A 6,283-nucleotide genomic window follows, 5' to 3' on the forward strand; every position below is an offset into this window, starting at 1 on the left:
GAAACTATCGAGGACAAGTCTTCAAGTGAGTGTGGGCCACTTCGAGCTTTCCTAGTCGAGAAGTAGGTCAAAACAGGGTAATGACGACTACGGTGAGAATCGATGGAGATGGCGGTTTTCTGCGATCATCGATTGGTCAGTTGGTAAGGAGGGTCTTAGTGGCATCACCGCTAACGATTCAGAGCTGGCGGAGGAGGGTTGAATGAGCTGGAAGAACTTCTAGCATCTTGGCCGAAAAACAAGGTAGAACAGAGCCGCTCCTCTGTTACTTTGGGAAGACGAATGACACCGGTCTGAAGTGGCTCCGGCGGCTTGAAAACGGTGAGGAAAGCCGTCACTAGTGGTTGACGCCAGTGAATGAGCTTCAGTCAAACCCCAAACACTTCAAGCCTTCTTTGTTGGAAAATAGAGTAGAAACAACACGAACTGACCGCAGCTTTGCCGCGAGCAGTGAGGACGATGAACGGCAAGCAGGGACGATCTATGGTTGGGTAGAGATATTGGCAACCGACGTGGGTTAATAGTGGCTGCCCATTTCTCCTCTTGTGCTTGGTTGAGTGATGCCTTCAGGAGAACGGCTGAGGCGGCAAGGTGATTGATCATGGCGCACATGGTCGTGTGTGCTTGGTGGCGGTTTGAGTTTTTCCTGTGGATGGGGGTGACGAATGGCGCGTAGCAAATGGCGATGGTAGTCGTGTTCGGCGGCAAGCGTGCTACAGCTACCCAATGTATACCAGAGGTGCGGCGACGACGAGCGTTGAACAACCGCGTTTTTAGCCTGGGAGTGGTGTGATGTCATTTTTAGACAATCTAGCCACATGGATGTCACATGGACTGGTTTTTAAAAAAATAAATGCCTACTCATATTAAAATTTTAACTATAAAGCCACATAATATTTTTAGTTAGAATTTCTTGTCAAATACACTTAAGTGATCTTTTTTTTTTTTCTGATTTGATGCCTAGGTGAGTCAACAAAATCTTTTGATGCTAAAAGCATTGTACAAAAAATTTTGAACTTCTATTATCCGTCTACCGAGTTTGAAATGAACAATTGGCGGTTTATACATCTTTCCTTTTTTCTATGCTTTTACTATATACAATAAAGCCTATCTTAAGCATATTCTTTTCTTGAAAAACTTAAGCGGGCAATATTTCCAAAACGTTACTTTTTGAGTAAAATCACGTAAGAATCGCAAATTCAAAATTGAAAAATGGAACGTAAGCGCTAAATCATATCGATAATCTTTGACCATGTCATGCTGACTTTAGAGTCCACTGTGCTTGAACTGTAATTGTGCTGCGAAGTACTGTTGCTGGTGAGGTATTTGCCAAGTACCTTAAAAGCCACAACATCAATTCCCTAAAGTCGTTGCGTGAAAACTAAGCCTCCATCACACGAAAAAGGAAAAGGTGAAAGAAGCAGCGATGACCCTTGAAGGTTGGCATAATTAAGAAGTCCCTAGTTTGACCCCACCATTCCCAATTCCATAGGGCCATCTAAAAAGTCATAGGCTCCGTGATGTTATGGCCGAGATGCGAGAACGATTGCAATCATGTGATTCACTAAAGATGATGAAATATCCTTGAAAAATATGGATGGATCAATATGAATCAATAAAGTTGTCAACGGCCCTTTATTGATTTTGGACAGGAAAGTAAATGGTAAGAAAATTTAAAAGTATAGAGATTGGAGATAATCATGTCCAGCTATGTAAATTGTAAAAAAAATAAAATTATAAAGGATAAATTTGCGAAAACATTGAGTTCTTGAGTTCACTTGGGCTATGTTTGGTCGTTTGGAATTCTAGTTAGATAGGATATACTTTGAAATTTAGAGATTTCGCTATATTTTAGAACTAATTATGGTCTATGTTGGTCCGGTCTAGCACCTAACCTAGGGATCAACTTGCACAATATTGGTCCCAAATTTTGGGACTAAGGACTGATCTAGTTGAGCCTAAGACGAGGATCGAATTGATCCTATGAGCTTGGTCCAATTCTAGAGTCAACTCAAGACCAACTGATAAATTTTTTGTTTTATTTTTTGTATTCCCTAAAAAGACAAACCTATTATTTTAAATTACATATCTATCAATAGGGGTGAGCCACGAGACGAGGGTGAGTCGTGAGGCGAGTGAACAAAGGCAGAGGCGAGTGGCGAACGGCTAGCATTGCTCACAAGCAAAGAAGGTTTCTAATTAGGGCTTTGTTTCCTTCTAATTTACTCAGCAATGAGCAAGGATAGCAAAGAGAGGAGACCGGCACAAGTGTTGAGTAGCTAATGGCACGGGCGTTGAGTAACGAGTGGAGCAAGTGGTGAGTGGCAAGCAGGATGATGTCACGCGGTGAGCAAGGCAAGGTTGCTCATGAGCGAAAAGTTATTTCTTTCGAGTAAAAATTGAAGAGGATAAATGAGGAAGAAAAGGATAAAAAAGAAAGGAGAACAAGAGTACTAGGGGAGGAGGATGCCATTTAATGTCATTTAACACTATTTAAGTTAGGGTTTGCTCTTTAGAATGGATATAAGAATATTATATATAATATATCTAAGATATTTGTTATTCGAGAAAAATAACTTTTATATTATGGATATTAGAAATCCTACTTACTTTTTATCATATCTTTCCATAGGATAAGTTTGATTGGGTTATTATCTATATTGTGTTCGACTTTATCCTATTTCGGGAATGGACCAAATATAGGATAGGATAAGTTATCCGATTTTATTGAACTTCCCTCTTATTGAAACGCTCGTGGATAGTTCTTCAAATGAACGTGGGCCGCTTGAAGCTTTCTTGGTCAAGAAGCAGGTCGAAATAGAGTAATGCCAACTATGATGAGAATCGATAGATATGGCGACTTGTTTGTGATTGTTGATTGTTTGGTTGGTAAGGAGGGTCTTAGTGGCATCATCACTAACAATTGGGAGTGCGCAGAGGAGGATTGAACGAGCTGGAAGAACTTCAAGCTTCTTGGCCAAGAAACAGGGTAGAACAAAGTCGCTCCTTCAATGCTCTGGGATGACGAATGACAACGGTCTAAATGGCTTCGACGGCATGAAATTGGTGAGGAAAGTCATCACTGGTGGTTGGTGCCAGTGAATGAGCTTCGAGCTAACCCCAAGCTATTCAATCCTTTTTGCTAGAAAATGGGGCAGATATAGCATGAACTGACCGCGGCTTCACCGCGAGAAGTTGAGGATGGTGAATGGCAGGTGGGGATGATCAATGGTTGGTCAGAGATATTGGCGACCAGTGTGGGTTAATAGTGACCACCATGTCTCCACTCGTGCTTCGTTGAGTGATGCCTTCGGGAGAATGGCTGAGGCGGCGTGGTGATTGACGATGGTTGTGCGAGGGCTGACGATGGCTATGCGTGGTTGGTGGTAGTTTGAGCTTTTTCTTTGTGGAGGGGGGTGACGGACGGTGCATAGCGAACAACGATGGTGCTGTTGTTCAGTAGCATCAAGAACACTTCATATCACATCCATTATTCATACATTCGGTCATTTCTTTCCTTTGCTAGTTCTCTGGCTCTTATTCACGATTTCTTTATCCCAAGAACACTGCCATAGTCGTCTCCTTTGGGCGACACATGGTTTGCCATATGTTCTACATATATTTTCAATGTTGGTGGCGTGGAAAGAAGGTTTCAGATAGGGCGGCTGGCAAATGAGAAAGTGATAATCACCATGATGGAGATGGGCGTAGTACGCGCAAGATTTTGATCTTAATGTGTCCTTTATGTCCCCTGTTTTTTCGTCTCAATATCGGAAAATGAGAGTGCTGATGAGAAGTTGTTGCTGCATGAAGACGAATGGAGGCCTAACCGCAGAGTCAGACGTCTTTTTTTCAATGAAAGCGGAAAGGAAATGCCAGTTAGTTAGGTTTTCTCAATAGAAGGAGCAAAAAAGGGGCTTTGCTCCCCTTTACAGTATGAAGAAAGAAATAAGGGTCGAAGTCTTGACTCTGTTCAATGTGAAAGGTGTGATTCACTCTGGACTTGCAGGGAATGCAAATCCAAATCTCCAAATTGGGGACGTGGCAATCCCACAGAATTGGGCTCATACAGGCCTTTGGAATTGGCAGGTCAATCTCCAACTATTGATCTATTTCAAACTTTTCTTCTTTTCATTTGGGTCCTTATTTACATGAAATTGAGTGACTGTTAGAAGTATGGTGCTGATTGGAAGGGGAAGGTGTAGCAGATCCCATGAAAAGAAGAAGAATCTTTTTCATTCCCATTATTCATTTCGATTTTTTTATTATTTCAAGTTGCCAAACGCTACAAAGAATAAAAATTAAATCTCTTTTTTCATCTTGCTCTTCTCATTCTCAATAAACAAACATAGTCTTACATGAAATCGAGGACCGAGATTCAAATTACAACAATTTAAGAGTAAATCGATAGGTGGTAAACTAAGAGGGTCAACATATTCCGTAAAACTACTAAACATCGGTCACGACAATCACTAAATGTGTTTTTTTTTTTTTTTTTTTTGAGGTGATGTGTCATCATGTCAGGAGATTATTGGCTCCCTAAAGTTACCTCTGATTTGAGAGGATGTCCAAATCCTTGACAAGCACTTTTGCAATTGCTATATTAAAGAAAGCATGACGTGTCTTATAAACTTGAAAGTTAAAAGCAGATCTGACCATGTATGGGCTGCTCTCAGATGGGCTTGGTAATACCCAACATTGAGATAGCTGTTCATATCGCTTCAAGCCCTAAAAAGAGATGCTCCTAAAATCTTTTTCCTTATTCCCGAATGAAAGCAGAGGTTTGGAGACGGGCCTGGCGCAGAGCTAGCATTTGAATCGTATGGGGACTATACAAGGAAATATGGGTATCTAAACTTCGCCAGTTTCAACGATCACGCCACCAGTGGCGAGGCTGACCAGAATTTCCTCAACAATGTTTGGTACCAACCCGAGGAAATCTACCCGGTCGATGGAGTCCCTGAAGTCCGACAGCATGCCTTTTGTGTCCTGTCGACAAGCACTATTCCGACGTCTCGAAGAAAATCGAGGTAAGTCCCGAGCCAACCATTTGAAGTTCAAAGCCTATCTCGTTTCACGAAAACATCTAATCGATCACAGTTTTCAAAGTTAGCACGTCAAGGGAATCGGCACCGAAAGAGCTTGAATGTATATGTTTTTAAGGAACATATAAACTCTCTCTTTATGCTGATACTTTGTTTACTGACTCGACTAGGTCTTTGAAGCTGGGGCAATGTGTGAACTCGACATGCTTGCCAAGGGCACCGACGATGGTGATAGTGGAGGGAGGGGTGAGCGCCAACGTGTTTTTGGACAACAGTGCTTATAGGGAGTTCTTGTACTCAAAGTTCAATGCCACTGCCATGGAAGTGGATACTGCCTCCATTGCTCTGGTCTGTCGCCAACACAAGATACCATTCATTGCGATCCGATCCCTTGCCGATCTCGCCGGTGCGTCTTCTTACACCGACGAGGTCAACATCTTCGCCTCCCCGTTGGCCCTGAACGAAGTGGATGTTCTTCTTAGGTTCATTGCTTTGTTGTTCTTATCATGATGAACCCCCCCCAACGCACACATTCATGTGTCCTTAGGATATTCATGTCGGTTGAATGTAAGAATTGTTGTGTTATCAATCTGTAAATGGTGATGAAATTCATAGAATGATTTAAGTATCTACTTTTGATGCGTACATCATTCCATATAAGAGCTATTCGAGGATCCAAATGAGTTGGTGATACACCAACTTAACTGACCAATTTTTAATCAACTTTCTTACGAATGTCTTGTGACTTATCAACTGCATTCCTGACTGAATAATTAAACTGGAAAGTCAGGAGATTGAAAAATAATAAAAGCTGATAACTAACTCAAACGAGGGTTGGTAAGCCAATTAGTTGATAACTTAGTTGGAGAAAAGTTCATAAATTAATTTGATTAAAATAGTAATGTCATATATCAGTTTGTATATTTAAGGCATAATTTTAAAAAGGAAAATAAAAGCTAGATCAAATAAGAGAACTTTTCAATAAAAAACAAACTTATTAAATATCTTAAATGAAAGTTTCTAATAAAAAATTTATCGGTAACTTAATTGGAGAAAAGTTGGTAAGTCATGTTAATCAAGATTGGCCGTTTCTAAAACTATTTCATATATTTAAGGTATCACTAAGAAATGACCATAAAAAATCGTAAATAATTAAAAAAAAGTTGGTAAATTAAAATAGTAAAATATGCGTGGATAAGTTTTAAATGAGAGTTACTAATAAAATACTATGCGGTAAT

General features: G+C 40.5%; 1 pseudogene; it reads left to right on the plus strand.

Annotated features, from left to right (window-relative positions):
* Positions 1–679: 679 nt before the first annotated feature.
* Positions 680–5,555, plus strand: LOC104440337 (annotated as a pseudogene).
* Positions 5,556–6,283: the final 728 nt, after the last annotated feature.

Source organism: Eucalyptus grandis, chromosome 3 (assembly GCF_016545825.1).
Source record: "Eucalyptus grandis isolate ANBG69807.140 chromosome 3, ASM1654582v1, whole genome shotgun sequence".
NCBI classification, from domain to species: Eukaryota; Viridiplantae; Streptophyta; class Magnoliopsida; order Myrtales; family Myrtaceae; genus Eucalyptus; species Eucalyptus grandis.